Raw genomic sequence first — 9,615 nt, 5'->3', positions numbered from 1 at the left:
CCCCACATTAGGTGCGGTATAGTTCCCCCATATTAGGTGCAGTATAGTTCCCCCACATTAAGTGCAGTATAGTTCCCCCACATTAGGTGCAGTATAGTTCCCCCACATTAGGTGCAGTATAGTTCTCCACATTAGGTGCAGAATAGTTCCCCCACATTAGGTGCAGTATAGTTCCCCCACATTAGGTGCAGTATAGTTCCCCCACATTAGGTGCAGTATAGTTCCCCCACATTAGATGCAGTATATTTCCCCCACATTAGGTGCAGTATAGTTCCCCACATTAGGTGCAGTATAGTTCCCCACATTAGGTGCAGTATAGTTCCCCCACATTAGGTGCAGTATAGTTCCCCACATTAGGTGCAGTATAGTTCCCCACATTAGGTGCAGTATAGTTTCCCACATTAGGTGCAGTATAGTTCCCCCCACATTAGATGCAGTATAGTTCCCCCACATTAGGTTGGCAGTATAGTTCCCCCACATTAGGTGCAGTATAGTTCTCCACATTAGGTTGGCAGTATAGTTCCCCACATTAGGTAGTAGCAGGTTCCCCACTTTAGGTAGAAGCAGGTTCCCCACATTAGGTAGAAGCAGGTTCCCCACATTAGGTAGAAGCAGGTTCCCCACATTAGTTAGAGAGGTTCCCCACATTAGGTAGAAGCAGGTTCCCCACATTAGGTAGTAGCAGGTTCCCCACATTAGGTAGACGCAGGTTCCCCCCGGACTCACACACACAAACATACACACACAGACAGACACCCACACATGCACACACACACATACACACACAGACACCCACACACAAACATGCACATACATACACACACAGACACCCACACATGCACACACACACATAGACACACTTACCTGTCCTGCGCTGCGCTTCTCTCCGACGGCGGCCTGACGAGTGACATCACTGACGTCCTCCTGTGCGGGTCTGCGGGGGGACGTCACATGCACGACACCCCTCTTCAGACTCGGGCCGGTGCATTGCCATAGAATGAAATTTGCCATACAATGAAATGCTCCGCCTCCATCACATCCTATTGGCTCACACTTGTCACGTGACATATTTAACCGTCACGCATCGACGCGCACAGCAGTCTCAGTTTGGCTATCACAGGGGGAGGATCTCCTCTCCCTGTGATAGCTGAAGCTGCACGGAGCTCACATGGGCTCTGTGGCCTGATTTAATGCTGGGAGTTGTGGTGCCTTCGCTGCACTATGAGCTAAACGACAACTCCCAGCATGCCTGGGTAGCCTTTAGCTGTCTGGGCATGCTGGGAGTTGTGGTGCCTAACTTCCTTTCACTATCAATACTAAACTATGCTAACTTACAACCTACGCTAATCTACAGCTACGCTACCTACCTACTTCCCTACGCTATTTGCGTAGTGCTGCGCATGTGCATTACTGCTTTAGCTGCGCGCGCATGCGCAGTACTACTTTACCTGCACCCGATGCTCTACTTTATATTCCCAGCTCCCTGAGCGTTAACGGGGGACGGGGAGTAGAGCTGCGGGCGTGGGGTGTAGTTAGCGGTGGCGGGAGGCACGCTGACAGCGCTATCGGGCATAGGGATCCCGATAGCGCTGTGGATCTATAAAACAGTAAATTTAATAAAAGAGTAAATGTATGAGCCGTATGAGCTGAGTAAATGTATGAGCTTCTGTGACACGATTGAGACTGTTGAGACCCAATTAGCTCCTAGCAGGCTATAACTACCCCTCCCCCTTACTACAATAAATAATTAAATAATAACTGACACAACAACAATTTAACTTTTCCGTGGGTGGGGATCGGCCACAGCTTTATTTATAAAATTACTTATATAAATAACAACTTAACTGTAACAAAGACACCGATTGGCTTCTTACCAACCCGAGAGGTGCTGCTTTCACCGTCTTCTTACCGCCACGGAGGAGACCAGTTAGCCCTACACTGGGCTCCGACCCCCACCCAAGAGATACTGGATAGCCAACACCTGGGGCCACCTCAGCCCCCCGGACACACCCAACACATTTCCTCTCCAGGAAATCCGCCCAACACTTTTCCTCTCCAGGAAATCCGAGGTACCTGCCGCCAGGATAATTTTTTTTTTTTTTGTTAAATAACTTGTGTGAACTCCACTCTCAGACTCGCCCATACACCGAAGAGTGCCGCAGCACTCGCACCACCTTGCGGAAAGTCGCTCTTAAAACAAAAACACATATGGGAAACATCAAACTGGGCGAAAATAGCAACACAACATGCAGATCGCTCGTGCCCCATGCGCAGCGCTACCCTCTCCGGAAACCCAGCCACCTCCGCCGGCCCCGACACAAAAAGAGAGCAAATCCCGAACTCACAAAACCCCATCCTATTAAAGAAAAGCCAAAACAGACAAAAAACCTGAAACTGAATAATCGGTGGCGGGGAGCAAAAAAAAAAAAAAAGGGGGGGGGGGGGGGGGCCATCGCCGCCCAGTCAACAATAGGATGACAACGGAAAAAACAGTCATTCGCGGACCCTCATGCAGCACAAGCTGCGTGACCCGGATCGCCTAAGCAGTCTCGGACCGACGGGCCTTTTTTTTTTTTCTTTTTTTTTTAACTTTATTTGTGAAACCACAAAATAGGCACCCAAAAACACAGACACCCAAGTTCCATGGAAGGAGACGAGGAGAAAGGAAGTGCACCATCCACATAGCCTCGAAAAAAGCTAGCGCAAAACCTCGGATCAGAAAAAACTACGCAAAAGCAACAACCGAAAACCCGACCCGCAGCCGCCACCAAGCGACCCAAAAACTGATAGGAAAAACCGGTCGCCGACAGCAAGGCCACCCACTCGCAGGCCCAGCCCCTAGGTATACACCAACCGCAAAGCAGAAAAGAAAATCACCCCCTTCCATGAGCCGTGCGGCAACCGCACCCCACTGGATCGCAACACAGCGGGAAAGCCACCCACATGAACAGGTGAAGATACCCAGCGTCACATACTAAGAATGTTATTTGGATGCACGGAGAACACAGCCCAAATCTCGAACCTCCTTGGAGAGGTGACACAGCAGTTAACGTCCTTTATCACATCCTATTAAAACGAAATAGGAAATCAAACATCCGAGCCTCGCAAGGTTACTACAAGGGGCATTCCAGGTGTGAAAAACAAATCCCCTATCCACAGACCATTTGGAACCTCCGGGACGCTCCTTGACTGTAGAACTCCAGGCCTCCACACCAACACCAACCACTCGCAAGCACCTTACCGTGAGTCGCAGGACCCACCAAAGAGGACAAAGAAATACACCACTCTGCACGATGACCCATGGGCCAGCCACACGAGCAAACCTCCCAATTCCACATGAGGGAGACACCTCCGGAACCACTGCCAGAGAAAATGGGACAAAGCATCAACACCCAGTACCGACCCCAAGGAGCATAGCCCCAAAATAAATCGTAACTCCAAACAGCGAAGAACTGGGTGCAACAAGCCGAGCACAGGAAGAAAGCCGAAAAAGAGATAATAGCAGAGACAACGCCCTGAATGTCAGACCGACAACACACCACGATCACTCAAATCACACCCTAGAAAAGAAGAAAAGTATCACCAAATTAGAGCGCAACCAAGCGCAGGGGCCACGCCAACCCACACAGTACTGTTACAATTCTAGAACATGAGCTGCCGAAGCAAGCACCCAAAGTCCCACAACCACACCAAGGGAAAAGCGCAAACAAAACCCAAGCATGGCAGAAACCCCCCGACTACTAAGACCCAGGGGTAAACCACCCCGCAGCACCACTGGAAAAACCAAACACCACACCAACAACCAACCAAACCAGCAACATCTGAGAACAGAGCAAGCTGTCCGTGAGCCGCAACGGGGGACTGAAAGCAGGCCTGTCCACTGCACGACTCACGAAAAACCCCAAGCAACTGAAATGTCAGCCCTTAGCGCACCCGGGGCACATATGCGGGGGCACAGACACCACACACCCTCGGCAGCCAGAGACAACCTGCAGGAAAAAACTCTGCCCAGAACCATATTCCTCGTGGAACATTCAGTAAACTAGCAAGGACCGGAGCCAGGGCACCTAGCGAGCCCCGAGGAAACCAAAACAGAGAAAATGCAATCACTCCCTGACCACAGGAAAGTAGCAGACCAACGCCAACGCGGCATGCGGAAGCCATGCTAATCTTTACTGTATCGTTCCAATTTTAACATATGTGCTGCCGAAACGAGCACAAAATATGGAACACTTCACAAAGTTGCATGTCAGCCTTGCAGCAACAAACCACACCCCAACAAGCGTAGAGCACAGGAGAATCCCCCTCCGGAATACCACCACGAAAAGAACTCACAAGGCAAGACAAACGGATACTCAAGCGAAAGCTACCACCGAAGGCTCAAGCAAAACCTACCCACCGCCACATCAGCTAAAGCACCCAGCACGACATACAGGAGTCCCATGCCTACCAGAGATTGGGAGCAAAACAGGAAAAAATATCAGACAAATACACTAGGACAAATGGAGCAGCAGAGAGAGACTACAACCAAGATGGAGAGATAAACCAAACAAAGGGGGAGAAAACCAAAACAAAACCGTAACTGGGTGGCAGCCACCGATCCAGGATAAGGAACAAGCCTCGGGAGCTAAGTCCGCCAAACCCCAGGCACCCAGAGTTTAAGGCCAATAGACCACTCACCCAAGCGCGCACCGCGCAAGATGATACCCTACCAAAGCACCCCGTCAAGAAGAGACGTACCCAACTCACAACCAAAGACCAAAACAGACATACATCCATATCCGAGACCCAAACTCAACAAACACACGGGAACAAAAGGACGAACACTACACAGAACGCAGCCATAAGCACACAAACCGGGGAAGGGGCCAAGCCCCGCAGCAGAACACTCACCAAGTCCAGAAGATGGAAAAGCACAACAACAGCTGGAGGGACCACTTCACCACTGCTGCAGGCATGGGACAAGGCACACTGGAGACCGCCGGGTCGCAGGCATTCGGCCTCCGCCCGAAACGGCGCTGGAAACCACGCCGGGAAACCAGCAGTAGAGGAATCCAAGGCACTGTATGAGGCAGAGGAGGATGAGGGAGAACCCCTGCGGGAAGAACCGAAACACCTACTCCCTGCAGGTGAGCAGAAAGTCCAAAAAACACCGCCTGTACCGCCTCCCAGGGCCAGAGCGAGAGCGGCGATGAATAAGTCTATGCTCCCATCCGGCCCCAGAGGGGGAAGAGCAACATGAAATCAGGGGAGCACTCCCTACCCCCTCCATGGGGGGCACTGGAGAGGCAGGAGATAGAAGGACAGCAGTGGCAGCAGGGGGGGGGGTTGGGAACTTGGGACGGAGAGGTGATGGGGAGGCGGGGGGTGCCGTGGCTGCAAGAACATGGGGAACACTGGAAAAGCATGAGGAAAAAGGGGGGCAAAAGCAGCCACAGCAGCAGGGGGAGATAAGGGGTTGGGCGCTAGTGTGGTGGGGGTAAGGAGCTGGGTAAATGAGTGGGGACGATATGAGGGCTCATACAGTTTGCGCCGTGATCTGAAGTCATCCGTGGTACCAGCGTCATTTTGATCAGATGATGAGATTACTGTTTATACATATTTACGGTACAAAAAGCGATCAAAAACACGCTAATTAGGACTGTGAAATATATTTATTCAATTATTAATATTTTTATCTATTTAAGTATTGTATTTATTTAATAATTTTTATATATATATATATATATATATATTTTTTATGATTTAATTTATGTATTAATTATCCTTTTTTTAATTTCTTTATTTATTCGTGCATACGCCATAGACGGAGCGCTTCAATTGATGATATATTTTTATATTTCGGACATGTACGCACGTGGCGATACCACATATGTGTGTGTTTGTTATAATATACAGTACTTAATTTATGTACATATACACACACACACATATATATATAAAGATGATAATAGGCAGCACACAAAAATTTGTGCAAAAGAAAGTGTTCTTTATTCCATATACGAGACAATGTTTCAGCGATCTCACATCGAAAATGGCGATGTGAGATGGCTGAAATGTTGTCTCGTATATGGAATAAAGAACACTTTCTTTTGCACTAATTTTTGTGTGCTGCCTATTATCATCTTTACCTAAAGCGGGATCGGAGCACCGAGATCCAATTGGCGTGCACCCCTGGGACTTTTTACTTGATGTGCTGCTTACTATTGATCTATATATATATATATACATACACGCACCCTTTTTTTTTTTTTATGTATGGGGAAAAGGGGGGGGGTGATCCAAACGTTTATTGAAAGGGTTAAATGAACTTAACTGTTGAAATCCTTTTTACTTTTGCACTGACATAGCTCCCACAGGGGGCTATGACACTGCACTCACTGAACCTGACACTGATCACTTGCCTTGTATTAACATGGCAACGATCAGTGCTATCAATTTCAGGCTTGGAGCAATCAATCAACGAGCGGACGCGCAGGAGGCAGGTGAGTGACCCTCCTGCTGCGTCCTAGCTGATTGGGACATTGCGATTTTATCGCGAGGGTCCTGATCAGCCCGACTGAGCAGCCGGGATGCTTGCAATGTCACTTTCAGACGTGACGATCAACCTTGATCGCCGCGTCTAAAGAGGTAATGCCGACATCTGCCCAATCGGCGATGTCCGGCATTAGCATGGGTCCTGGTTGCTAACAGCAACCGGGACCCGCAGCTATGATGCGCGCTCGCCTTGTGAGCGCGCATTACAGCTAGGGATGTACAAATGGACGTTAATAAACGTCCATTTGCGCAAAAAAGGGGGTTTAAGCCAGCAGCAGCCACCCAGGGCCGCCACCACCCTGCAGCAGCCACCCAGGGGCCACCACCTCCAGAGACGGAGGGGACAACAGGGGGGGGGAGGGACAACCAGGGGGGGGGCGGAGGGGACCGCACAGGGGGGGGACAAGAAGGAAAACCAGAGCATGCTCATAAGGAGCACGTCCGGGGAGAGGGATCAAGGTACAGGCAGGGGAGAGGGCTCGGGGCAGGGAAGAGGGCAAAAGGAACAGGTGGGACAGGCCGCACAGGGACTACAGGGGAAAGGAGAGCGGGACTGAGGAGAGGTCCGCCAGCCTCCCGAACCCAACACCAGCGCAACAGGAGGGGAGGCCAGCTCAGCCACAAGCGAGCATGCCAGCCTTCACCCTCCTGCTCCATCTGGGCCATAAATAAGGGGCAGACACTCCGGGTCCTGGGCAGATTGAGGGGGGAAGGGAGGCACCACATCTATAAATACCCAGGGGAGGGCCCCTGAAAGCCCGGGAAACTATTAAACCCCTGATTCGTGCACTCCTTCCCCCCTACCCATGGGACATACCACTGTAGCCACTGGCAAGTTTTACAGGCAGGGGAGGGGGCTAAAACATTGCCTGTATATTTCTTAACCCCTTACTGCTCACCAGTCAGGGGGCAAGCTAGTTATGCACAGCTTGCCCCTCCAATCAGGCCACAGAGTCCATGTGAGCTCCGTGCAGCTTCAGCTATCACAGGGAGAGGAGATCCTCGCCCTGTGATAGCCAAACTGAGACTGCTGTGCGCGTCGATGCGTGATGGTTAAATATGTCACGTGACAAGTGTGAGCCAATAGGATGTGATGGAGGCGGAACATTTCATTCTATGGCAAATTTCATTCTATGGCAATGCACCGGCCAGCCAACCAGAGACGCAGAGGAGGGCGGGGTAAGTGAAACCTCCCTGTGTAATGAAGAAAACTGTGCCCTGAAGTGGAATGTGACCCTCCGTATAGGGACACAGTTGAGGGAGGGTAGTGGGAATGGAATGAGAGGGAGCGGCCTGCAAAGCAGAAAACTGTGTCCCTGTGCAGAGGGTCACATTCTGCTACAGGGCACAGTTTTCTTCATTACATCAGCATTTAGCGCTGCGCCCGGAACTGCACGTCGGGCAATACAAATTACATATACCCAGTGCGAGCTGTGTCGACCACCCGGCGCCACTGTTGCTATGGCGCCCTGTGCGGCCGCACAGCTCGCACACCCCTAAGGCCGGCCCTGGGTGTATAATTACTATATGTCTTGATCCCATAGAGATAGCAGCAGTATACAGAGAGAGGAGGTGTATTTCTACTATTTCCTCATTGTCCTACGTGCGTCCAGCAAAACCACAAATGAGTTAAATCCTCACAATGAGACGGGTTATTTAGCAATAAATCAATAACGCACTTAGATGTCCACCCTATAAGGCTGTGTTGACATGTTGTGGTACCACAACTAATTACCGCATGCGTTTTTACCGCAAATGGCGGAAACAAAAACAAAAACACAGGGCCTGGAGGGCTTTTTGAGCCTTCCCGTGGCCCCAATAATCGTCCTGTATAAAGGTCCTGACGGAGGGGGTGTACTTACTTTATTGGCACAGTGGAGGGAGAGTAGGAGGGGTTCCCCCTGTACGGTTGTAGCATGACGTGGGTGCCGTCCTCATGATGTCTCAGCCGCAGCGTCGTGCAGTAAGCTGCATTCATGTGTCGGGGCGCTCGCTCCATTATATGCAAATTTAATGACGGCTCTGCGAGTGAGTGTGAGTGAGCGGAGCAGGATGACTCCATATTACTGACTGCCTCTGCCGCTAACCTCCACTCTTATGTTTTCCGAGTATTGCAAAACTACAACTCCCAGCATGCCCGGACAGCCGAAGGCTGTCCGGGCATGCTGGAGGTTGTAGTTATGCAACAGCTGGAGACACGCTATTTAAATGGCCACTCTCATTAAAACTTTTTTATCCTATTGCACTCCTTATGGTAAATAAAATATCTTTCTAATGTACTTTGTTTTAACCCCTTAAGGACCCAGCCATTTTTCACCTTAAGGACCAGAGCATTTTTTGCAATTCTGACCACTGTCACTTTAAACATTAATAACTCTGATGCTTTTAGTTATCATTCTGATTCCGAGATAGTTTTTTCGTGACATATTCTACTTTAACTTAGTGGTAAAATTTTGTGGTATCTTGCATCCTTTCTTGGTGAAAAATCCCCAAATTTGATGAAAAAAATGAAAATTTTGCATTTTTCTAACTTTGAAGCTCTCTGCTTGTAAGGAAAATGGATATTCAAAATAATTTTTTTTTGGGTTCACTTATACAATATGTCTACTTTATGTTTGCATCATAAAATTTATGAGTTTTTACTTTTGGAAGACACCAGAGGGCTTCAAAGTTCAGCAGCAATTTTACAATTTTTCACAAAATTTTCAAACTCGCTATTTTTCATGGACCAGTTCAGGTTTGAAGTGGATTTGAAGGGTCTTCATATTAGAAATTAGAAATACCCCATAAAAGACCCCATTATAAAAACTACACCCCCCAAAGTATTCAAAATGATATTCAGTAAGTGTATTAACCCTTTAGGTGTTTGACAGGAATAGCAGCAAAGTGAAGGAGAAAATTCAAAATCTTCATTTTTTACATTCGCATGTTCTTGTAGACCCAATTTTAGAATTTTTGCAAGGGATAAAAAGGAGAAAATTTTTACTTATATTTGAAACCCAATTTCTCTCGAGTAAGCACATACCTCATATGTCTATGTTAATTGTTCAGTGGGCGCAGTAGAGGGTTCAGAAGGGA

At 48.9% G+C, this 9,615-nt stretch overlaps 1 pseudogene; it reads right to left on the bottom strand.

Annotated features, from left to right (window-relative positions):
* Positions 1–4,151: 4,151 nt before the first annotated feature.
* Positions 4,152–4,219, bottom strand: LOC130363400 (U6 spliceosomal RNA; annotated as a pseudogene).
* Between the last annotated feature and the right edge of the window lie 5,396 nt (positions 4,220–9,615).

Source organism: Hyla sarda, chromosome 3 (assembly GCF_029499605.1).
Source record: "Hyla sarda isolate aHylSar1 chromosome 3, aHylSar1.hap1, whole genome shotgun sequence".
NCBI classification, from domain to species: domain Eukaryota; kingdom Metazoa; phylum Chordata; class Amphibia; order Anura; family Hylidae; genus Hyla; species Hyla sarda.
This window is presented reverse-complemented; position numbering and strand designations above follow the sequence as displayed.